Here is a 27,393-nt window from a genome sequence, read left to right as displayed (position 1 = left end):
TTTTTTTTTTTATCTCGCAGCATAAGGATGATTAATGATCCTCTTGAGCCATCTTTATCAGAAATCAATAGTGTTTCCAATTTATTCAACGACACATCTTTCTTTTTAATCTCGACCGAACGTGTATTTACGATTATTGATTTTTTACTTTTCCTATTAATATGCAAATGAAGATAAATAAATCTTCTTCAATTGAGCTTCAATATATTTTCATCTTTGCGACTAAATTCTTGAAAGCAAGTGTAACTCTTGCTCTTTCGAGATTCGAAAGAGAAAGGAAAAAGTAACAGTTTTTATAATTTCCACTTTTGTGAAAAAGGTATCGATGAATTTTATTTTTTTAAATTAAAGTGATAGACAAATTTTGAATAATTTAAAAAATTTTGATATAATTTAAAGGTAATTAAAAATGGAAAAAAATGTTGATTTTTGTCACATTCGGATATGAATTCTCAATAATAATTTATTAGATTGTTACAATTTAATAATATAAAAAACATAAATGAAGAAAGTGAAATTTTCTTTTCTTCTTTCTCACTAAAATTATTAAGACTTGAAGCATTGAATGATGAAAAAATTATTACTATCACAATATCACAATGATTTTTTTGCTTATTTTACATTCACGCATATTTGTTTACATTTAATATCTTTAGTAAACAAAAATATTTAGAATGAAAAGAAACAGTATATGAAATATTCAATATACGTTTCTAGTATGACAAAACTAACAATAATTTTTTAATTTGAAAATTATTGTGAATATATAATTGAGTACACATGACTTTCTCTGAAAAATTTCTCGGGATAGAAATTTCTGAAGCGAGAACTACATATAACTATATATATATTTTGCAATTCTATTTTATTCCTATCCATAAATTAACTTAATGTTTCAATATGAACAAACGAACATTATGATTGTAATATAATATATAATATATACATTGTTTACATCAATATTTAATTGTTTTGGAAAATTTATAATCAATATATAGATTGTTAATATATTCTTTTAACAATTTTAACCAGAATAAACAAACAAAAATTGTTATACAAAAATATCGGTTAAAATTTATCTATTAAATTATATATAATGTATATATCGCATTGGAATAGCATAAATAACCTATAAATTGTTTCTCGTCTCACTTTATCAAACTATAAATTATATAACTTCAAAAACACATTTGGAAAGTCAAGATAAAATAAGATATTATATTTTTTATCACGATAAAAGATTTTAATATTCTTTCATCTTGGAATAATTTTAACAAATAAAGATCCTTATATTTTGATTCTTATATATAAAATTTCTTCTATAAAATTTCCTATATATATATATATATCCACATTTCAACAGTCTCAACATTCTTCCACGCAATTAAAATAATAAAATATTATACGAGAAATACCTATATCGATCCTCTTTCGTCGTATAAATCGTCGAGTTCTCTTCATCAGAGAAGATAAGCCAGAGAGAAAAGTAGCCCAGTGAAGGTACGGCCTAAAGATATAACAGTTGGAGAGAGAGAGAGAGAGAGAGAGAGATTAGTTCGAATATGATGTCTATGCCCGTCTATGCCCGCTTTGCTTCTCGAAACCGGAGCATTAACCCGTGCACCACCCTCGACGAGGGAGGATGATCCAATGTGTACGTCACTGGCACATTTTTCCCTCGGGGACGAAACTAGATTACCGTTGCTGGCAGGGGCGATTCTTACTCGTCTACCAAATACTCTTTGTATTCGACACGTGTACGCTTTCTGCTCTCCATTGTTCTTCTGCTAAGCTTGCAGTTCCCCCACTCCTTGCCCTCCCGTATCCTAACCTTGTTTCCGTGGCTCCTGCTACGTAATATTGTACTGTTTACATTGCATACGTGTATTTCGGTAAACGAAATGCTGGATTCCTGAATTTCGTCCATCGTGGATTTATTCCACGGAATTAAATTCTTTCGCGCGCCTCGCTCGTTTTATTTGAAATATACAGGGTGTTTCGAGATGGATTAGTCGAAACGAAAAAATAAAAATTGTGTGATTATTATTATTCTTTTTTTTTTTTTTAACAATGGAAAAGGGAGTTTAATGTTCCAGATTTGGTAGAAGATTTGGTTTCTACAAAATTGATTTTCCAGACCCTTTATTTGGCATTTTTAACACCTTTGTTTACTTTATTTGTAATATTTTTGTTTTATATTTATAAATTTAAAAAGAAAGGGATTAAGAATACTCGCGAAATTTTTTCCAATCTATTCTGAATTTAATCCAAGTTTCTCAAAAATTATTTTTTTTTTGTAAAATATTTAGTATATTAATTAACATAATAATCAATTTTTTTATCAATTAATAAATAAAAATTCAAGACAAAGCAATGAGATATAAAATAAATTCGATCCACTTTTTACAATTTTTAAATTACATTGCATTTATGCAAATATCTGAATAAAAATTTCTCTAATTATTTTCCATCCTATAATGATAATTTTTTAAAATAAAAAATACTATTGTTTCGTTCGATCCTTAGTTTTATTTATTTATTAACGAAAATTCGAAAAACGTTAAATTTTCATCTTTGACTATATTCAATGTATTCAAAATTTGATAATAATAGAAAAAAATTGTATTCTATTGTGGACTATTCAATCACGAAAACAATTTTTGACTATCTTTATAATCGAATTTTTGAAATTTTTTTGAAAAGATAAAATATCTTTGCTTTTCTATTCGCGGTATAAAAACATTTTCGAAATCAGAATTGTGAAAATAAAACTTTCGAAATGAATTCAGATCGATCGTTGTACAATCTTGTTTTTTTTTATATAAAGTTTAAAATATTGACAATTTTTCATCGAATACTGGTTCATTTATATTCTTTACCATTAATTCTTCCATTATATTCTCCGCTCCATATCTAACAATTTCAATGATGGAGTATTAACTCCTCGAGGCGTTAAAACTTTCATCAACAATATGTCAAAGTATATACCTCAAAGTATCCATCTAACGGTTCAATGATACATTCTCTCCACAATCATGCATGGAATTACTACTTTTTCTTATGCAAATACGTATTATGTACATATACGAGACTTCTATTCATGCAAATCAAAATTTCTTACGGAGAACTATTCGTGATATTAAGAAACAGTACGAATAATCGTGTAGCGATGGGATCGAGTTCGATATTTGCGGCACGACGATACAATATACAAATCGAATTCGAAAATATCCATTTTATGGAATTAGATTCGACAAAGTAATCAATCTATCGCTATTTTCCAATCCAACGATCCTTTTCGAAAGTATCTTGATCGTATAATTTTTTTTTTTTTTTCCATACACTCGAACCCATCACTACCGTTGCGACTATCGATCACGATGTTACGATCGACGACGAATGTCTTGCTCGATCGATTTACGCGGAGCGTGCGCAGTAATTTATTACGATAAATTGCGTTACTCATTCTCGTGAAACGAGAAAATTTTCAATCTTAGAGCCTCCTTTGTCCCGTCGAAGGATCGATACGCGCTCGATGAAACAGCCTGTACAACTTGACTTGGCGGTATGAGCCGCATGTGCGACTACCGTGTAGGCGTTAGGAGGAACAGAGGCGTCGAATTGTCGTGGAAGAAATTACGATCCCCCCTCCACCTCCCCCATCCTCGTCAGGATGGGCCACACGTAGTAGGTATTCGGGCGCACGTCTACGCACATCCGGTTCGCGTTTCCAGGCGTAAAACAGAAGAAGATACGTAATAACAAGTGGAAAAGGGGGCGCTCGCAAATTTCGTTTATGCGGTATCGTAAAATTCGCAAGATATTTGCCACTTTATCACGCCGCCTTGAATCGTGCTGCACGTGTACTTGCAGTTATTTCCATTACTTTTTTTTTTGCTCTTTAATTTGATTGCGTTTCACAATGCGAACAATTTTTTACTTTTTTACATTTAATTCCAGTGGATATTATTTATTATACGAAGAATATTTTTATCTTGTATCTATTGTAATCGTTAATTTGCAGAATATTTGATATATTCGTGGAGCATTCATTTGTGGAGTTGATACAAAAATATTTTTAAGCAGTTAAAGTTTATATCGAATCATATAATAAAATAGCTCTATCTTTATCTCGTATACATAATATATCAATTGTCTTGAAATATAATTTGATTACTTGAATTGAAAAGGTTTTTTAATTATTAATATGGAAATAATTTTTTTCTTTTTTTTATCGACATAAATTCACAAGTGAGCTTTCAGATATTGAATTCTCAATTTGAAATTTTAACGTATAATATCCTTAATGCAGGGATTAAAATTTTTAAATTTATTTTTAAATTTATGAATAATAAAGTAATAAAATCTTTTTAAAATTTATAATAATATATGCGAATAAAAATAAGATTTAATAAATTTAATAAAAATGAAAGATTCTCGTAATCGTGATAAAATAAATTAAAGGGAATAAGTTGAATCGAAAACGAAAGGAGATACGTATTCGATCTTCAGGGATTTCACGACCCCTCTTTTATAGGATAAACGTTATTCTCGTTCGATTATTTCAAGTAGCCGAGGATAAAAGAAAGGTGGAATTATTTCAGGCGGCAGCATGAATGTGTCTTGTGGATTTTTGCGCCCGTCATGCGTAAAGAGGAAACGTTAGAGAAACAGGGTTAAGACGAATTAAGTATCGTCTTGGGCACACCTCTATTCCTGTCGTGACAATCATTGTGCACGCTGCCGTATCTAAGTACCGGAACGCACGATTCATTAACTTTGATAGTTGATCTTACGTATGATAGATGTGTACAACGATTCTTCATCGATCTGTAAATTTTGGAAAATATATCTCATTACATCGAACTTTCGATTTCGATGAAAATTAAAAATGTTTAAAGTTAAAAATGAATTGATAAATTATAAAAGACACTTAAAAGATAGCTTGAAACAATTTACGAGAATAAAAAGTGCGGTTGATATTTCTCCAGATAAAGATGTCTGAATAATTTTAAAGGGTATTGCGAAAATGAGAGGAAAAGAAAAAAAAACAGGATATTCTTAATGGTATTACGATGTTACGGAGGATAAATATAATTATCCGTATTAATCATGACTATCGGAATTTATTTTGCTAATTAATGCAATAGGTTTTTAATGCTCGAGAAGATGTCCTTCACCGTGACTGAACACGAAGATTAACTCAAATGATCCGTCAATCATTTCGAGCGCTCGATTCAGAATATGTTGACGTGCGTCGAGTACTCTCCGTTTAAAGTTGGCGGCAATGCGTCCTTCCGTGATCATCTTCCAAACCTTTTATAATAATTCTACGAATAGACATCTTGAGCAATATCCGTGCAAACTTATTTCATCATGTTTTCTTTTGATCTTAAAAACGAACCTTTGGTTCCAACCAAAGGGATATTTTAAAATTTACATCTTTAAAAATATTAAATACAGGCTTTTAGTTACTTTGATCTTTAATAAATTTCTTCGAGAAATATTATTCGTTAAAAAGAACAATTATTAAACAAATATTTATAAAATCGATGAAAATAATTTCTAAGCGATTTATAAAAATTACGAGAAATTACCATCATGTATTAATTTATTTATACGTACACTGTTATTTGCTACACGAAGCTGTGAAATTCTATTATACCTTATACAGGAATAGTTGTACAAGTTTCTAGCTAAACTTGGTATTGGTCTATACTAGTCTATACTATTGTCGATAATAATAACAATAATGCACACTTTTATCATAAATTGGTAAAACAGAAATTCGAGCCAAACGTTAAATTATTCTACGTAACGAGGTATGGAAAATTTTCGTATTTGTTCAATTTCACTTTTCCACATATTTTTTTCCCTCGTAAATTATAGAAAATGACAAAACGATGAATAAAAAGAAACAAAGAAACGTTTATTACTTAAAAATATAGCAGTTAACCTCACGCCATTGCCTTAATTCGTGCGTAAATAACCGCATACTGATACATTTTTACGAGCGAATGTAAGTCCCTTTAGAGAAACGAAGAAAAAAAGAGAGAGAGAGAGAGAAACAACACGGCACAAATATTACGCGAAACCACTGGTCGCAACAGTGAAGGAATAACGAGGACAGGGTACTCGTCAATCAGTGGTTCTTCGTTCCTAACCTCTTCGGTCCCAAACGAAAAGCGTAACTCGTCGCGCAGCTTCTCTTCTGTCCACGAATTCTCCACCGTCGCGTCGAATCAATCGCGGGAAAGAATCTCTTTAACGAGGAAACGTTTATCTCGAAAAAATAAAATAATCGAGACTGATCGAATTTGACGCGTTAAGAACCACTGCCCCGGGCACAGGAGGAGAGGAGAAAGGTATTCTTCCGGATTCGTTCTGTCAGAGAGAGAGAGTTTAGTGATTCGTCAGGGCTGCAATACCCGTGTCGAAACGCGAACCAATGAAAGAACACACTGCTCGATGATCGGCCGAAAATAAGCTGCAATTTTCTAGACGAGCGCACTCGCGTCTGCTCTCGTAATTTCAGACACCCGCGTGTGTTTTGTGTGTGTGTGTATATACGTGTGTATACGCGGGAGAAAGATGGAAGGGGAAGGAGAAGTATCGAGAAAAGAGAGAGAGAGAGAGAGAGAGAGAGTAGAGTGAAAGGAAACGAGAGGAGCGTTAGAGGGAGGGCGAAGGGACGATACGGCAAATTGTGGGGAGATTAAGCCTGTTATTCCCGGACAACAATGGCTCGATACGCGATCGAAGGAGGGCGAAAACAGATGGATGTCAGGTATATATCGAGATTCCTTGCTACTAACATTTTCTCTTACGCGTTTATTTTTACTTTTTCTTTTTAAATGTAACGTAATTCGAAACTTTATACAATTATACGCGCAAGATTAAACGTGTATAGGTGGAAATGGTTGCGAATCGTAGTCGCGCGTTGTTCGCACGTTGCGCGAGTTGAATTAGATTTGTTAGGAAAAGATTAATATAAAATAAATGGATATATTATAAGTAATTTAAAATTAATTTTTTTTTTTTTTTTTGCTCGTATACAAGTTATATTGCCAATTGAAATTTACGTTGGACAAATAGAGATCTTTTCATCAAAATGTAATTGGCTGTAATTTAACCTCTTCGAAGGCACTATAAAACATCCAAGTCACAATAATTCCGGACTAGTGATTGTCAAATGAAATAAAATATTATATATATACATTGATGTTGAAAATCATAATCGTGTAAATCGCAATAGAAATTATTTTTGAGAGAAGTTCATATTTAGAAAATTAATATTTAAGAAAAGAATAGCTTTCTTCCTATATATTCTTGCATTCTTCAGTTTCTTCGATATTGGCTTTAATTTGTAATTAAATAGTAATAACTTGTAGTAATAACTGAATTACTGTGAAATTATTCCATTTTCTATCGATTGGATCTGCATTTTATTCTTAAATTATTATTAAATTCTATTATTAAATCTTATTATTATTATTATTATTATTAAACTTATCCTTCCATATCCAATCGCTTAAAATTCTAAAAAGAAAAAGAAAACTTAATTCGTAACTTTGTCAAAACGAAATGGAATTAAATGCAAAGAATGATTGGAAAGAGAAGGAAATACGTAACAAAAGGATACAAAAATAACGTCGTGTAACGTGTCGATGCATCAACGTCGACACCTCCGGACAACTCTTGCATTGATAAGTCGAAGCATAAGTGCAGAAGAGCGAACCAGATACGTTTCATAAAAAAAAACCAACGACTCGGAAAGAAGAGTCATTTGTCACACATGAGGCTCGAGCGTCTCATAATCCTGAGATCTCCTCGAGTAAATTGAAAAAAAAAAAAAAAAAACTTGGAAAGACATTGCTGATCGATAAGAATTTTTCCAAGGGCGGAATTTCTCAATCCTGATTTTTGTTGCTCGACAAAAAAAAAGAAAGGAAAAAAAAAAAAAAAAAAAAAGAAACACTTAAAGACGAGACGCGTGCATATTTACGATCGTGATTAGAGTTGTGAAGAGTTAGGGCTCTGAAGTTTTTCATTATTTCACAAGGCTCCATTACGTTATTATTCTATTTCCGTTTTCTTCCGTGTATTTTATTTTCGCTTTTTTATCTTCTCTAGATAGGAGGAGGTTTCATTGTTATTTCTTTTAAAAATGCTCATATAAACGATATAAATTCTCATCCTTTGGTTTTGTACAATAGATTATATCGATTCAGTGGTTTTCAATTTTTTCAATGAAAATAGAATTTAAAAAAATCTTGGATTTTCTTATGATTTATTTAAATTGTAACTAAGTCTTTTTGGACTCAAAGAAATTGTATTTTACAAAAGATCTGTTACAGAAATTACATAGGTACTTTTATTATTATTGATAATGCTTGAGAGTCTCTGTCGTTCGTGATAGGTTATCCCAATCGATATCTTCCTGAGTTTATGGAGATTTGGAAAAGAAATCTCCTTCATATTAATTTCTAAGAAATATTTTATATATTCGTTGTAAACTAAATTTTACTAAAGTTTGTTAAACAACATTTGTATTAATTAATTTAAAAACGTAAAACTTTTATACGTAAATTAAATGATAGATGTATGCAATATAAAAATTTTAACGATTTTATGTAAAAAAAAAAAGAATTATTTTTGAAAATTATTTTTTTATAAACAAAAACTTGTACACTATATGAAAAGAAATTTCATAATAATTTCTAAGAAAGATTTTGTATATTTGTTGTAAACTAAATTTTATTAATGTTCGTTAAACAACATTTGTATTAATTAATTTAAAGACGTAAAACTTTTATACGTAAATTAAATGATAGATGTATGCAATATAAAAATTTTAACGATTTTATGTAAAAAAAAAAAAAAGAAATAATTATTTTTGAAAATTATTTTTTTATAAACAAAAACTTGTACACTATATGAAAAGAAATTTCATAATAATTTCTAAGAAAGATTTTGTATATTCGTTGTAAACTAAATTTTACTTTAAAGTTTGTTAAACAACATTTGTATTAATTAATTTAAAGACGTAAAACTTTTATACGTAAATTAAATGATAGATGTATGCAATATAAAAATTTTAACGATTTTATGTAAAAAAAAAAAAGAAATAATTATTTTTGAAAATTATTTTTTTATAAACAAAAACTTACTGTATGAAAAGAAATTTCATAATAATTTCTAAGAAAGATTTTGTATATTGTATATTAGTTGTAAACTAAATTTTACTTTAAAATTTATTAAACAACATTTGTATTAATTAATTTAAAGATGTAAATCTTTTACATAAATTAAATGATAGATGTATGCAATATAAAAATACGATTTTATGTAAAAAAAAAAAAGAAATATTTTTGAAAATTATTTTTTTATAAACAAAAACTTGTACACTATATAATGTATCATTCAAAGCTCTGAGATTGCAATTAATTAAAAAAAAAATGAAAATGCAATATTATAATAATTAATATTTTAGTTTAAATAATTTTACTGGAATAAATATTTATTTAATAAGTGTTTTGAAATGGTAATAAATTAATTGTATTTTACTGATCAATAAAAATGATAGATCTTTCTTCTGATAGATAAATAAAAATTTTTCAGAAATTTAATTGATCTTCTTTTGTACATTCTTTGTAAAATATATTACTGAATAATTTTAATAACAAATCAATATCGAAATTTACATTTTATTCTAAGATAAATATAATTTTAAAATATCTACTAATATTATTAATATATTTTTACGATAAAATATTAAAAATGAGTGAAAATTTCCACAAATATTTTATCTTTATTGTATAAATTGTATAAATATTTGTATCTTTCCAATGCAATTAAAATAATTAAATATATCAAATATACCAAATGTTAAAACAACAATTCTATTTTAAAAACGCAGCTTGTTTCCACTCTACAAAACAGCCTACATACGTCGATACGAAATCTCTTTCGATTCTTTGTCGAAACTCTGTGTAAAGGATCGATAATTGCGAGGCATGCCAGCGCGTAGTTGAATCAGGGTTATGTAAAAATCACCTCTCCATGCGCGAGGATATAGGGTTTGTTACGAGCTGTTAGCGCGACTGCCCAGCGTGAACATGAAAGGGGACACGTGCTACCTTTTGACCTGCCATAACTGTAATCGTATTTAATGGCATTTCCGCAATATTAAATACATTATCACCCTTATTAGCGGCGACGCTAATTGTCATTCCTTTCTTTTTCTTTATTCGTTCGATGAAACCACGAATCGAAATGAACGAATTTGTTGTTTGCATCTTGAGATGAATAAATTTTAAATCGTTGAAATGTTTGTTTACAGATATTCGAAAAATATTTTTTTAAATATCGTATAGTTACTTGTTGCGACATTTTTTTTTCTTTTTTTGTATAAAATATCGGATATGGTATTTCACGTTTTTATCCATGGAAAATATTATTTTTGGATGGGAAAAATTTCTCTAAAAAATCCACGAGAAATTTAAAATTACATAATTCATACATCTATTTTTAAACTTAATTATGGGTGAATTTAAACAAAAATAAAATTCTTCACTTTTTATTTCTATTTGCATAATTATAATTGTTTAAGTATTTCATCATAAAGAAATACTTTTTTTTATTATCGATCGTAAAAATTTATTTAAAATTGGAAAATTAGTTGACTTATAATTAACGATAAACAATTTGGAATCTTATGATCCTTTCTTTTTTATTATACCTCGTTTTTAAATATTACAATTAAACACAATTCACAAACGTGAAAAATGAATAGATAATAACTTATATCTTTGTTATCACGTAAGTGTACATTAACTGAAAGTAATTTCACAGTGTGTGTATATATCCTGTTACCAAAGTTAATATCTTGCATCACGATAATTGTAATTTATGCTTCCCTTGATACGTACGAGCACAGAGACATGGTTTACAAGGTGTCTCTATTAAAGCGTAATATTTAACTCGATACATGTTTAAATCTCTTGGTGGAGGTGAAAGATGGTTTCAAGTGGATTAAATACGTGATACATTTTAACAAAATAATCATATTATTACGTAAGAATTTGATTATATTATAATCTTTCTCAAGTAACATTAATTCTCATTTTTAATTTTCACTTTATTATTTTTACGTAAAAATTTTATATCTCTCAATTAAAAATGTAACGTAATTTCAATACATAATATTCTATCTTTGAAATATTAGCAATTATAATCTCTATTCATTTATTATTATAATATTTATTCACGAAAAAAGTGTACGAACGAATTTCGTTCTGAGCCAAAGAAACGTTTAATAAAGTTCAAATCAGATTTAGGATCAGAGATCGGCTAATGGGTCAAAGATGGTAATTTCCAAATGATTTTTCGCCTTCTCCGCTCCCCCTCTCCTCCCTCCGTTTCTTTTTCATTCTCTTCTGGTACCGTGCTAAAAGCTAATGGTCGCTAACGCAGGCTTTGCCTTGCTCCCTTCTTCTCCTCCTTCTCCCTTTTTCACCCATTTTCGCTTCCCCCCTCCACTCGCAGCTCATCCGCAAACAGCGCTCTCATCTGAACAAACTTTGAGAAATAAAATACCGTGTAGTAGTCGACGCTCGGCTCGGGAATAATTTCGCGTAATTTCTGATTGCGCCTGTCAAACAACGATACGTTTTAATGAAAATTTATCGAGAGAATTTGCAAACCGTTCCATTTACACGTATATTTTTTATTTCTAAAGGTTTTAAAGTTGTAATTTTATCGTAATGACAGGTACGTATAGAAATCGAGACGTTTTCAAGCAACCTAACCTATTCTTTCGGTAAATATCGATGTACGAATAACGGATCGTACGATGCGTTCTTTACTTTTATTTAATTATCAATAAATGTAATACCTCGATTAAAAATCGTATCCTATAAATATCGACGTGATGATCAATTTATAATCTTCAATTATCAATACACGGTATTTTCGATCGATATTCTACAACTATATACATCGCCATTTTTTTTCTATCCTTTATCCCTTAAATTACGTGCAATACAGATGGCAGACGGTTATCGATGAAAAGAAGCAAAGATCTAGGAAGATTAAACAGCGCACCTCATTGGTGGAAATATATTCCATTTTCTCAACACTCGGGCTTTTAATGCACCTTCCGGCTGGTGGAGCGCTGGCTGCGCATTCCCCGACGAAGATCTGTTTGTGAGGCCATTAGGGATCAGCCAGGATCATAAATTCATTGATATATTTACAGTGTAAACGCGGCCAACATACTGCCGCGTATAGGCGGACGCGCAACGCGTTTGTAACGAGCTGTTTTAACCTTCGTAACCGCTCGAATTCGAATAATTCTTGAGGCCCTTCCTCATTGTTTTTAACCGTTCCGAGATGACGATGACATAGTGCTTCTGTACTTGCGCACATGTTGTTTACCAGTGGTGAAAAAATTCACAAACATGGCTAACGTGAGTAGCATAAGATTGTGCAATAATATCGTCTCAAAATTTCTATGATTTCTCTCCATCAATTTATTATTTTATTTTTTATCCTTTGAAATAATCTTTGAAAAATTCAATGCAAAATTCAGTATTGATCGAATATCAAATTTATCTTTCAATTTGAATTTTAATTTAATGGAATTAAGAAAAAATTGATGGTAAATCGAAGAGAGGTTAGGTTACGTTTAGCTGAAAAATTATTATTTATTATTTTATTTTTTATCCTTTGAAAAATTCAATGCAAAATTCAATATTGATCGAATATCAAATTTATCTTTCGATTTGAATTTTAATTTAATGGAATTAAGAAAAAATTTATGGTAAATCAAAGAGAGGTTAGGTTACGTTTAGCTGAAAAATATCATATTAGGTTATATTGTTGCGTAACAACGTGTTTGTAAACATAATGTCCGTAACAGTAATGTTTTTAAATAGAAAAGGAATTTTTTTATTTATAACTATTCTCTTTATTCTATTGATTTAACAGAAAAACTTTCCCCGACTTTCTCCCATAATTAAACAAACGATTCTAATTTAAATTTGATATTCAATATGACAAAGCAAGCGAGCAAACGAGGATTCAAGCGAAACGATTTTAAACTCTTTTACAATCTTAATAACAATTACACGATCGATGTTTCGATTTTTTGAATATTGAAAATAAAAAAAAAAAGAATTGCAATTCTATGTACAGCCATTTCGTATTTTTACTTTCTTCGAATGTTTCAATTGGTTATGAAATAACAATATTTCCATTATTATTTCTTTTGTCACGGTTAAAAACAGTTATAACACGAAGTGAAATTAACTTTTACTTTACACATTTTTACATAAATGGACAACTTTTATTTTCTCAAAAGTAGAAAAAAAAAATCTCGTTAATATAAATTTGTAAAATCGTAAAATTTAACGGATGATTCTATGAAAATGTTGGTCGAAGATTGTTTTTTTTCGCTTTACAAGTGATTTAATTTTGATCACTAGGTGAAGTGATTCTACCATTTTGTGTCGCCTCGTATTTGCATACGAAATTTTCGTGTTTTATTTTCCTTCCACTCTGTATGTAGATTGAAACCGTTCAATTCTTTCGTATGTTAACACATTTTTGTAGAACCCCTATTTTAAAGTTTAAAACAAACGTAAAAGTTAAAATTGAAGTTACAACTCGATGAATTTGACCTTCAATTGATATTTTTCGTGTACACAAACTTTTCTGTTTACTTTAATCTTTCAAGGATATTTCACGAATACTTTCTTCTCTTAACGTTTTTTCATTTAGAAATATAAAACTTATTTTTTCTTCTATATTAGCTTTCAATGTTTTTGACAACAACATTAAATAAATAATATATCGATTCTCTCTTTTATTTTTATCTCGAAAAATATTCGTTTTTAAAAATTTTGTAAATATAATTCAATTCACGATTAAATATAAAATTCCATAAAATTTGTAGCTTTAAGGAATAACATGACGCTCGATTTTCTCCAATACGAAATTTTATTCGAAATTACTAAAATTACTAAAATAATAATAATAATCTTAATTATTATTATAATTCATTCTTTCACGTATCCCATATATAAATAAATTATTGAAATGATTAATTGAAATATTTATTACTACTAGCCAGATATCGTGGAATAACGCAGAAACATTTTCGAATTTTATAAATATATTCCTGAACGCATCCACTTGCCGCATCACTTAAATACAAACGTTTAATTAAATTCCATCATCCTTATTATTCGAATCCACAAAATTTTCCGTTAATTTCAGATAAAATGGATAATCCCTGGGAAAATCGATAGATTCGATAAAAGGATCGAGCCGGTTTAAACGTGCAAGAATCCCCTCCCTCCCTTCCTCTTCCCTGCCCCTCCCCCCGTCCAATCGGAACGATAACATATCGTCGAGGCATTCCCGTTTGGGTGGATATCCGGGAAACGCGAATATTCGAGGCGAGCAGATTTCCCTGCTTTTTTAATTAATATTTTCAGTGGTGGAAATAGCTGGAATTAATCTGCCGGCGGGGGGTCGAGATTCGCGAATCCCGCCAACGCACAATTTCCGCGAACGCCGGAGAGTGAATTATTTTTGCGCCCAATCCATCTTCTGCTTTCCCATCTCGAGTGCTGCCAACGAGCTTTGCTACATGTTCGAACGGTGCTTGAAATATTTCCTTTCTCTCTCTTTCTCTTTCTTTTTTTTTTTAATATGGAAAGCATCGAGCTGGCAAGAGAGATTGAGGATTCCACAGCGGAGGGAGCAAACGGTGTGACGTTATAATTTTTATTCGTGTCTAGAAAAAGGGAAAGAAATATTTTTAAAACGTCCGTTAAATATCGTAAGTTTAGAGAAATGAAGGAGAGGGGATTCGCATGTTTAAGGAAAATCAAATTTTCAAGGGTAAGCGAGGTGATTAGGGATTTGTTCCCCCCCCCCCCCCCACTCCCCACTTGGAGATTGAAATAGGCGGGCACTACCACCACTACTGGCCAGGCCGTTTGTCGTGTAAATTTGCACGGCAAACGTGGCGATGAATTTACGAGACTCCCTGCGCTCCTCTTTCTCGTGTTTACAAATAGACGACCACCATCGCCCTATCGACCGATCAAATGTGGACCATGTGTCCGACGGAGGAATGCGTGTCATGCGACTCGCGTAAAAAATATTTTTTCGCGCAGTTCGCAACGGTGATTGGGACGAAATTTATAGCGCGGGTAAGAATAGAGCTCGATTTGTTTATCGCCATTTAAAGGAGAGGAAATTGTTTGCTTACTTTTACGAATATAATTGTTGTGCACGCAGTATTATTAGTCTCGTACGGACGTGGAATGGCAGATTGAAGTAAGATAGAAAAGAATAGAGAGAGAGAGGGAGAAAGTTAAATATATTGAATATATTTGTATGTTGCGAATTATAATATTTTTTTAGCTTCGTTGTTTACTAGAAAAAGGATGAAAGATAGAAAGATGGAATAATATGGAGAATAAATTATTGCGATAGGAAAAAGAGAGAGAGAGAATATCATATATTTTGTATTGAATTATTTTTTTAATTGAGGTAACTAATTAAGATAAAAAGAATTCAAATTAGTTATTGAAATAAATGTTATAAAAATTTTGTAGTTTATGATCAAGACGGATGTTAAAAAATTTATTGGTTAGTTTCGTGATCATGCAAATTGAATTATTTTTTTTATATCAATTAATACAATTTTACATTTTATTTCCCGAATATTTATTATTTTCCTGTATTTAAAACGGAATATTTAAATGTTCATCTATACATCGATTTATACCACTGGTCATGCACGTGTCACGACGCGTTTACTTCAATTTCATTCCACAACATTGGTCAACCAATATGATTGAATATCACCACGAGAGACGTTTTAATTCGTTTTTCTCATTCGAAAAAATATTTGCATCATTTGCTCGCGTTTATATGCTATAAATATGAAAATACGAAATTAAAAATATAATCGTATTACAATTACGTTTTTATTTTATTTTATTAATTGATTCATAAATATAATCTCTTGAAAGTAATATCATAACCTAACTTTTTCAACATTACTACATAACTTTGCTGAATTCTAACTTTTTTTTTGCGAATAAGAGATGAATCTTGATGGAAGAAATTTTGTGATTTTTTATTTTTAGATTTTTGTTATTACAAGACTCGTTGAGCGGAATTAATTATTTTGTTTACACATTATCAATATTTTTCGTTCCATCTCTTCCATTTTGTTTTTTTAACACTAGATGGCGCGCTTGGACGAATTTTTCTTAAGCAGCTAAGAAAACTCGCTTAACCTAAAAATTTTGAATAAAAATAATAAAAGTTTATACGTGCGTGGATTTTTCGAACACAACGATTTGTCAAGAGACAATGAAGAGTTGTATCAGTGCATTAGAAACATCTGTAATATAAAAATTATCCAAAGTTGTAAAATTTCTAAATCCAAGTGCGGTTTTTCGGAAATTACAATCCAATTTCTTTTACCTTTTCACAGAAAATTTCTTTTTTGCCACGCGACGAGAGTAATTTTTAAGAAAATTCTCGATTTCTCATCATCTTGGCTATTTTCCCCCGCGAAACGAAACGATGTTACACATTGGCCCATAAATTCCAGCTGGTAGTTTGTCTTCGAACGAGGAAAGTGTTCGTTTCTTTGGGATATTAGGGCGGAATCTAGCAGCCGGAATCTCCGGCGGCCTGTGAAATTGGAAAAAGCCAGGTAAACGTTTGCCGACAACGAACGATTCGAACGAGGGTTACTGATTTATTTCCGGCTGTATAATAAGGCACCAGAAAAACCGGCAAAATCAGATAATAAGCTGTTGCCAGTTGGAGAAAAACCCAGAACAGATTTGTCGCAATTAGGGCTACCGAAACGATCCTCCTTCAAGATAAACGTGTTCTCGTTATTTGGAAAATAACGTGGGATGTTTCAGAAATTGTATTAAAATTTTTCCCACAAACTTTTATTCTTGAGAACCCTGTCAACAAATCACGAATCGAAATATTATATATATATAAAAGTATTCGAATAAATGAGTGAAAAATTTGGATCAGTATTATCATCAATTTGTTATCAGTTTATTATTTCAGAAATTGTATTAAAATTTTTCCTACAAACTTTTATTCTTGAGAACCCTGTCAACAAATCACGAATCGAAATATTATATATATATAAAAGTATTCGAATAAATGAGTGAAAAATTTGGATCAGTATTATCATCAGTTTGTTATCAGTTTATTATTTCAGAAATTGTATTAAAATTTTTCCTACAAACTTTTATTCTTGAGAACCCTGTCAACAAATCACGAATCGAAATATTATATATATATAAAAGTATTCGAATAAATGAGTGAAAAATTTGGACGTATTATCATCAGTTTGTTATCAGTTTATTATTTATATAATCTGTTATTTATATATCTGTTACTGATATTGCTTAGAAACGCAAATAAAATGTTTGGTGATTAATCAGAGTGAATATTTAAATAGTTGTAATAGTTTGTATAGTTTTTTTAATGTATAATTTTGTAATTAGTTCAAGGAATTTTTAAAGTTAATTTTTTTGAAAAATGGAGCGAATAAATTTTATTTTATATTATTAATTCTTTTTGATTAAATTGTAACATATCAGCTTTCTTAAAAATCGAGAGAAACAAATATAATATAATAATTGAAAAAGCATTTAGAGATTAATGTTTAATCTCGTAAATCATCTTTGTATGCTTATTCGTTCGTTATAAAGCGATCTAGAAAAATTTAAAGCGTTTAAATCCGTACATTTTATATTTCACGATAATTTAACATGTCGAAAACAATTGGAAATTTATTATTGTTTCATTTTACTCGCGTAAATACGTTTCAACAATTTTGCGAATAATATTTTTCAACGAAAAATATTTATTATGACAAATCTGCGATTCGTAAAACGTTTCCTACGAAATCCTTTAATTTAGTGATTCAAATGAAATTCGTCGAAAAAGTTTAATATCATTTATTACGCTAGCTTTATAGTAGTCGAAACGTAAGTAAATTCTTTAATATCGTTCTGATCGTAGTTTATTTTTATTTTTTTATTCGTTTGTTGCAACAAATGGAATCGTATTTACAAAATTGGGCACCCATTTTTCAGAATTGAAATGGATTGAAACGAATCGTGATAAAAGTTTTGTGCGTATAAAATATATATTTCATTTGAAATCTATGGTATTGTTTTTTTCGAATATAACAGCCTTAATTCATATTTCGACAAAAAACTAAGAAAAGTTGTACAATTCGATTTTTGATTTTGAAAAGATTATCGTATTCACGTTATTTAAGAATATAAATTTTAGATAGAAACGCGATCCAACATAAAAAACACTCGAAAATAATAAATTTGATAATTCTTTAAAGATATCTTCAATTTGTAAAATTGTGAAATTTTTTTTGAAAATAATTACTGCACGATTTTCACGATAAAATTATCGAGATAAACTTATTGAAGATTGAGAATAAAATAAAAAAACTAAGAAAAGTTATACAATTCAATTTTTGATTTTGAAAAGATTATCGTATTCACGTTATTTAAGAATATAAATTTTAGATAGAAACGCGATCCAACATAAAAAACACTCGAAAATAATAAATTTGATAATTCTTTAAAGATATCTTCAATTTGTAAAATTGTGAAATGTTTTTTGAAAATAATTACTGCACGATTTTCACGATAAAATTATCGAGATAAACTCGTTGAAGATTGAGAATAAAATAAAAAAACTAAGAAAAGTTGTACAATTCAATTTTTGATTTTGAAAAGATTATCGTATTCACGTTATTTAAGAATATAAATTTTAGATAGAAACGTGATCCAACATAAAAAACATTTGAAAATAATAAATTTGATAATTCTTTAAAGATATCTTCAATTTGTAAAATTGTGAAATTTTTTTTGAAAATAATTACTGCACGATTTTCACGATAAAATTATCGAGATAAACTCGTTGAAGATTGAGAATAAAATAAAAAAACTAAGAAAAGTTATACAATTCGATTTTTGATTTTGAAAAGATTATCGTATTCACGTTATTTAAAAATATAAATTTTAGATAGAAACGCGATCCAACATAAAATCAAAACACCTGAAAATAGAATAATAAATTTCATAATTCTTTAAAGATATCAATTTGTAAAATTGTGAAATTTTTGTTGAAAATAATTACTGCACGATTTTCACGATAAAATTATCGAGATAAACTCGTTGAAGATTGAGAATAAAATAAAAAAACTAAGAAAAGTTATACAATTCAATTTTTGATTTTGAAAAGATTATCGTATTCACGTTATTTAAGAATATAAATTTTAGATAGAAACGCGATCCAACATAAAAAACACTTGAAAATAATAAATTTGATAATTCTTTAAAGATATCAATTTGTAAAATTGTGAAATTTTTTTTTGAAAATAAATTACTGCACGATTTTTACGATAAAATTATCGAGATAAATCGTTGAAGATTGAGAATAAAATAAAAAAACTAAGAAAAGTTGTACAATTCAATTTTTGATTTTGAAAAGATTATCGTATTCACGTTATTTAAGAATATAAATTTTAGATAGAAACGCGATCCAACATAAAAAACACTCGAAAATAATAAATTTGATAATTCTTTAAAGATATCTTCAATTTGTAAAATTGTGAAATTTTTTTTGAAAATAATTACTGCACGATTTTCACGATAAAATTATCGAGATAAACTTATTGAAGATTGAGAATAAAATAAAAAAACTAAGAAAAGTTATACAATTCAATTTTTGATTTTGAAAAGATTATCGTATTCACGTTATTTAAGAATATAAATTTTAGATAGAAACGCGATCCAACATAAAAAACACTTGAAAATAATAAATTTGATAATTCTTTAAAGATATCAATTTGTAAAATTGTGAAATTTTTGTTGAAAATAAATTACTGCACGATTTTCACGATAAAATTATCGAGATAAACTTGTTGAAGATTGAGAATAAAATAAAAAAACTAAGAAAAGTTATACAATTCAATTTTTGATTTTGAAAAGATTATCGTATTCACGTTATTTAAGAATATAAATTTTAGATAGAAACGCGATCCAACATAAAATCAAAACACCTGAAAATACAATAATAAATTCGATAATTCTTTAAAGATATCATCAATTTGTAAAATTGTGAAATTTTTTTTGAAAATAATTACTGCACGATTTTCACGATAAAATTATCGAGATAAACTCGTTGAAGATTGAGAATAAAATAAAAAAACTAAGAAAAGTTATACAATTCAATTTTTGATTTTGAAAAGATTATCGTATTCACGTTATTTAAGAATATAAATTTTAGATAGAAACGCGATCCAACATAAAACACTTGAAAATACAATAATAAATTCGATAATTCTTTAAAGATATCAATTTGTAAAATTGTGAAATTTTTTTTGAAAATAATTACTGCACGATTTTCACGATAAAATTATCGTGAAGATAAATTCGTTGAAGATCGAGAATAAAATAAAACGCGATTTAGAAACGCAAAATTTGTAAAGATGTTTGAATGGAGTCGCATGTTGAGTAGCAAAAGAAGGAAATTATACGTTAAGAGTGTGCAGGTAGTAACGTCGCGATACGATCGCGGGTCCGTGAAAACGTGAAGAGAAATCTGGAACTCGTAGAAAGATCTTGGCTGCCTTTAACAGTTTGCGCCCGACTCTAACGCTCGAACAAATGCTCCCGTGTTTTATCGGCGAGCGTGAATCTTTGGACAAATTTTACGGAAAAAGAAGTCGTTAGATCGACGATTTTAATCGTAGCGATTTATCGACGTGAAAATACGGGACGCGATAAAATAATCGTAATTGAATGAATATAATAACGAGCGGGATAGTTGTTGTTAATTAAAGCCAATGTTTGCCGATGCAACATTCGATATTTCGCGTTTATTTCGTTTTCTCGATTATTGAAAAACGCGGAGACTGGTTTTAACGATCGCTGTAAGCGAAATATTTATCCTCGTCGTTTTGATATCGTTCGATTGAACAGCGCCAACTTATCGTTAATGAGCGTGTTTCAGAGACGTGTTACCAGTTTTTCCTTTCTTCTTTTTTCCTAATTTATTAGGAAAAGGAATCAAATCGAGCTAAATCGTAATTAAAATTAATCTTTATTGTTTCTTTCCAAAGATTACCTGTTTTATACGTGAAAAATAAATTATATTTTGTTTGAATATTTTTAAATGTTTTATCCAAATGATTCCTGGGACGAACAATTTTTTTATTCGCGAAAATTTTAAGAAACGCATTTGAACGACTCGAAGACGGTTCGTACCCAACGCTACCTTCGACGAGGCTCCGATGATCGATCAGTGTTTCATTATTTGCCAATAATTCGTTGACAAAATAAAAATTTGAGAAAAAAAACTTGCTTGAAATCAATCAAGATGTACATATAAAGAAGAGTTTATTGCCAACCAGTTTATTACAATGCTAATTAATATTTATTTTCAATTCTCCCATATTAATTTTTTCCCCAATAACGAACCAACGATGTTATATTGTCTTTTAAAAAAAAGAAAAAGAAAACGTAATAACATATACAAGAAAACAAATAATGGGAGAAGTGAAAAGTTTTATTATTAATTAAGCGAATCGATATTGGACAACTTTCCTTTATTATTTAACTTTTATTATTTGACAAGAAATATAAGATTACTGAATTCATTCATCTTTTTCGATTCTTTTCTCTAATAAAATGTGTCCAAAACATCGAATCTAAAAGAAACTTTTGCTCTGCAAAGATTTGGGGATCTTTCTCGCCCTAGGGGAATTCGCATTTCTCCATCCAAGCTCCCCCTCCCTCGCAAACAGCAGAGACGCGTTTTCGCTAATTTCTCGAAGCTTCCTCGGTGTCACCCACTTAACCCCGCGGCTACGTTTCGTTGAGCGAAGAAAGGAGACGATCCTCGAGGTGATACAAAGTTTTCCCTCGTTACTGGGGGAAAAAAACTTTCGTCTCGTTGTCCAGGGGAGATCTTTTCTTCAAGGCTTGCCGCTGATATCGAGCGAAGTAAACTCGACGGCGTTCAAAAGTCGCCGTATTTTCCATTTCATCCCCCTGGGCGCGTTGATTTAAAATTTCCAACCGTTCTTCTCCCTCGAAGATATAGTTTGGAAGATGAATTGAAATATTGTTGACAATGTTTAGTCTATAAAAAGAAAATTTGGTTGGGGAAAAATAAACCAGATTGTGCGAAAAATAAGTGAATGAAGAAGGAGGAGGGCTTTTCGGGGGAGATATTTCAGATACCGGACAAATTTTACGGCCCACCCCCGCGGTCTTTACGAGCGGCCATGAAAGATCAAGGGAGCCGATGCTGACTCGGGCGAGGAATAATATTTATTAGCCTGAATACGTACTCCATCGTGTGTATAGGCATACCTAGAGACACGGAACTAGGGTGGCCGTCTCGTGTACACACAGATGAAACGTATTAGATCCCGACGTTTATGCTCGTTCCTCATTGAAATCCTCCAACGAGACTTGTACAACCCTGTTTTAATTATTTATCGGCTCGTTCGTTCCGTGTTGCGTGGGAAAGAATGTCAATGTTCGTATTAGGCAAGAAGAAATTGATTGTGCTGGAAATGAGACGATAATCGTAGAAACGAGATGCGCTTTGGTAATTGAGAGGATATTTAAATAAAGAAATTTTAATGAGGAGTTTCTGATTGGTGTGTACAATTTAAAAGCTTTGTTATATTTCTTTCATTATTTTAATAGTGTATGTAAAAAGAAATGAAGGATGGAAAAGTAAACAATTTTTACTTTATAGCTTATTTATTACAGCTATGGTTTTTTGACAATTAGATTTGAGTTAATGTAAATTATTTTCCATCATTTATCAATTTTTCTACATATTCTAGATTCTAATATGAGATGATTATGTATTGTGACCAATATAACTGGGAAATAGAACTTCACTCATTATATTTCAATTGTTGCAAAAATATAGATCTCTCACATCAGTGGAAATGTTGCATTTTCAATCATGCTTTAAAAAATTTTAAACTGAAATAATACTCTCTAATAGAGATAAAAAACCAACATCAATTCTCTTATAATATAAATATAAATAAAAGAATTTCACAGTAAAAAAATTTTGATTATAATTATAAATCATTATATTTCAATTACAAATATATAGATCTCTTACCTTTTTACATCAGTGGAAATTGCATTCATCAATTCTAACATCAATCCTCTTATAATATAAATATAAATAAAAGAATTTCACAGTAAAAATTTTGATTATAATTATAAATCATTATATTTCAATTACAAATATATAGATCTCTTACCTTTTTACATCAGTGGAAATTGCATTCATCAATTCTAACATCAATCCTCTTATAATATAAATATAAATAAAAGAATTTCACAGTAAAAATTTTGATTATAATTATAAATCATTATATTTCAATTACAAATATATAGATCTCTTACCTTTTTACATCAGTGGAAATTGCATTCATCAATCCTAACATCAATCCTCTTACAATATAAATATAAATAAAAGAATTTCACAGTAAAAATTTTGATTATAATTATAAATCATTATATTTCAATTACAAAAATATAGATCTCTCACCTTCTTATATCAGTAGAAATTGCATTCATCAATCCTCTTATAATATAAATATAAATAAAAGAATTTCACAGTAAAAATTTTGATTATAATTATAAATCATTATATTTCAATTGCAAATATATAGATCTCTTACCTTCTTACATCAGTGAAAATGTTGCATTTTCAATCATGCCTTAAAAAATTTTAAATTGACGTAATACTCTCTAATAGAGTTAAAAAACTAACATCAATCCTCTTATAATATAAATATAAATAAAAGAATTTCATAGTAAAAATTTTGATTATAATTGTAAATCATTATATTCAATTGTCGCAAATATATGGATCTCTCACATCGGTGGAAATTGCATTCATCAATCCTAACGTCAATCCTCTCTAATATAAATATAAATAAAAGAATTTCCCGTATAGTTTGCTTCGATTAAAAATCTTCGAAATCGATCAATTTTATATATATTTACACGCACGATTTATTATCGTACTATACACATGTAAACACATTTCGAGCGTAACGTCGAATCTTGTTTTCAAAGAGTGCTTTGCGCGCAAACGAATAACATAACCTCAACCCATACGAAACGGCGATATCGAGACGGAAGAACGCGTGAAATCGCGCAACGACGATAAAATCACGACGTTCAATCGTCAACCAAACTATTGTTTCTCTCCTCGACGATACATTCCACGGATATTTCACAAAATTTCATCGCGACCATTCTTCTTCCTCTTCTTTTCTCTCTCTCTCTCTCTTTCTCTCTCTCTCTCTCTCTCTCTCTGTCTCTGTCTCTGTCTCTGTCTCTCTGTTTCTCTCGTCATGGACACGACAGGAACATTATGAATGGCGGTGGCAGGGATGCATATTAATTAGGAAACCGATAAAACCGATAGGTGCACGTACGCGCGTAAAACGATCGTTTCGGCGTATTCATAGGCCGTATCGCGGGTGGGCACCGGCTTCGTTTATATTCGTGGCCCGTTGTTCGACATTTTATTGCGAGGACGAACGCGTGTAGTAGGCGGACGTGCGCGCCACCTCTCGGCGCGCGTTTCGGTATGGAAACGGCTCGAGCACAAGTACGTAGGCGGTGTACACACGGAGAGCAACGTTGCGCTCGTCTCTTGCTTGCGATCCACGCGAATAAAGTGAGGTGTCCAACGATGCGCTTCCCCTCTGTCGTGCACTTAGCGCCCCGGCGAAATGATTTATTCGACGTTTACTCAAGGTCTTTAACTCTCATTAAAATAACCGCTCAAGGTTTCTCTTTTTTTTCTCTCTCTCTCTCTCTCGCTTTTTTGGGGTCCTTTCGCTTATATCGCCTCCTTCCTTTTTACCCTTCGTCGTTCCAAAGGACTCCCCTCGGGGGATGGGAACGGAGCCACCATCAGGATTTTCGCTTTTTACCCCGTGAAAGAGATCCTTGCTCTTATTTCGCGCTCGTATACAGGGTGTCTCCGAAATCATGATTCAAGTGGCGATTCTCTGCGCGCGAAAAGAAAGGATAAGAAAGGAAATGAAATTTTTGTTAAATCGAATAATTATTGGCGAATTTTTAAAAAAATTTATTCCACATTTTTTTCACGTTAATTGAATAATTTCTTTTTATCTAAAAGTTAAAAGTAATTTTCTCACGCTCGATTTGTTTTAAATGAAAAAAATATTATTCCTCTTTTTCGACGTATTTTTGCATGATTTCGAAGACACTTTGTATACGTAATTCCAATGTATATACACACGTCGTGGAGCATGAAATCTAAATGGGAAAATTGTATCGTGCGTTATGCAACGAATCTTGATAGGCGAGTTTCGTTCAACTGGTTTCATTCATTCATTCATTGTTTTTGATGTTATTGCAATTTGACAAATTGCAAGAAATCATTTTATTTAAGATTTTCTAAATAAACAAATTTTACTAGATAATCGGAAAATGATTAATTTCAAAATAAAATTGCATTCTCGTTATTTTCTACGGATGAGATTTTATCCTTTTTTGAGATTATTTTGAAAATATATTTACAAACATTTTCAAATCGTAATATACGAATGCTAAAGATATTTGATACGGTACGCGTTCGTTCGATCTTAAAATAAACGTATCGTAAACGAGAAAATTAACTTTGAAAGTCTCAAAGGGTTTACGACTCCGATAATTTTGTACGCGATACGACGCGTGTAAAAAATGAATGGATAAAGTTTATATGGATAAAGCAAAACATCTAGAAAGCCTATTACGGCGATACATCATTGTAATATATCGCTTATTTGAGTAAGAAACAAGTGCACAAATTTATTTTTGCCTCGGGAATATCATTCGTCGAAATATATATTAATGAAACGGAGACGGATACGTTTATAAATTTATCGTCTTCTTTACCGTCTTAACTCTCCAAGTGCGTCTCATAGTGAATTTTTATTCAACGTATCATTAATGTCAAAATATTCTTTTTACGTGTATTTTAGAACAATATTTTCCAACATTTCTTTCTACGTATCCCTTTTCCTTTCATTCGAATATTTGCAATTTCATTTACCAACATAAGATAAGGAAGATTGAAAAGATCGCCTAGATTTATCGACGTTACTTTTGAACCGGATAGCGGGAAAATTATTCCAATATTCAGAATAGTAGCAATATAATTAGATTAAAATATTAAAAAATCTGGAAACAATATTACATCGAAAAAGAGAAAGAGAAAGAGAAAAAATGTAAATAATTCGAATCGATCAACCGGCATAATAATATAAATATTTCGTATTCTATCCCAGATAATCTGGGAATGACCTCGTTTTAATTAACAATTTCGATATGTTCGAGTAGGAATGAAACACGAGTAGGGATGAAATTTCAAGGGAGATTTTATTTACCATTATTCGCCTCCGGTGAAACACGGAAGGGCGTAGCTACGAGTTGACTGCTCGATTTAACCCTCCCACCACCCCTCGATAAATTTCTACCGCGCTCGCATTAGGCTCGTATGTCTGCCAGCAGCCAAGCCGCGAGAGCTAAAGTGTGTCTCGAAATTAGTTGCTTAATTAAAGCTCCCTGGAGACTACTTTCCAGCGGAGGAGCTTGTAAGCACACACCCGGAACACAACCCCCTCCTGTATCACTGCTATCGATTCCTTGCTCCCCTTATTTTTTTTTTTTTTTGTCCGCTGCTTGATTCAATCTCGCAGGATAAATGGACCAATGCCAAGAATTCTCGATTGATCGTTTCGATTTCCAGCTTATCCGCGTCGAATAGCAGCGTGTACACACGATTCTCCAAACTTTTGCATCTATCGCTGTTCATTTTATTGTTTCTCTTCCGATTCTTATTTTTATCACTTCTTTCAAAATTTACGAGTTTTTTTATTGATAAAGAAATGGATGAAATTGAGTAATCTTGTATATATATATATATATATATATAAATAAAAGTAAATGAATGTAGATTTTTTTTTATTTAATTTTCACGTGTTATGTGAAGAATAGAATAAAAATTTTTAAAAATTCTTTTCTTGATTCGATCTTCTTAAAAAGGAGAATTTTGTATCGATTTTTTTTATTTTATATCGATTGATAGTTTTTTACTTTTTTGAAAAAAAAAAAGAAAGAAAGAAATTTGTTGGTATCGTTTTTTTTTGAGTATTCGAAAAGAAAAAAGAGAGTATCGAATGGTTGAATAATTGCTGACACAAAATACTCGAATATTCGAGCAGCTTGAAATAAG

At 30.3% G+C, this 27,393-nt stretch overlaps 1 protein-coding gene across 1 annotated transcript in view; it reads left to right on the top strand.

Moving 5' to 3' along the window:
• LOC724319 (netrin-A-like) overlaps positions 1 to 27,393 on the top strand; it is a 172,920-nt gene that overhangs the window by 51,555 nt on the left and 93,972 nt on the right. The window lies entirely within an intron of this gene.

This window comes from Apis mellifera, linkage group LG2 (genome assembly GCF_003254395.2).
Source record: "Apis mellifera strain DH4 linkage group LG2, Amel_HAv3.1, whole genome shotgun sequence".
Classification (NCBI taxonomy): domain Eukaryota; kingdom Metazoa; phylum Arthropoda; class Insecta; order Hymenoptera; family Apidae; genus Apis; species Apis mellifera.
The sequence above is the reverse complement of the archived record's forward strand: the minus strand, read 5'-3'. Positions and strand labels throughout refer to the sequence as shown.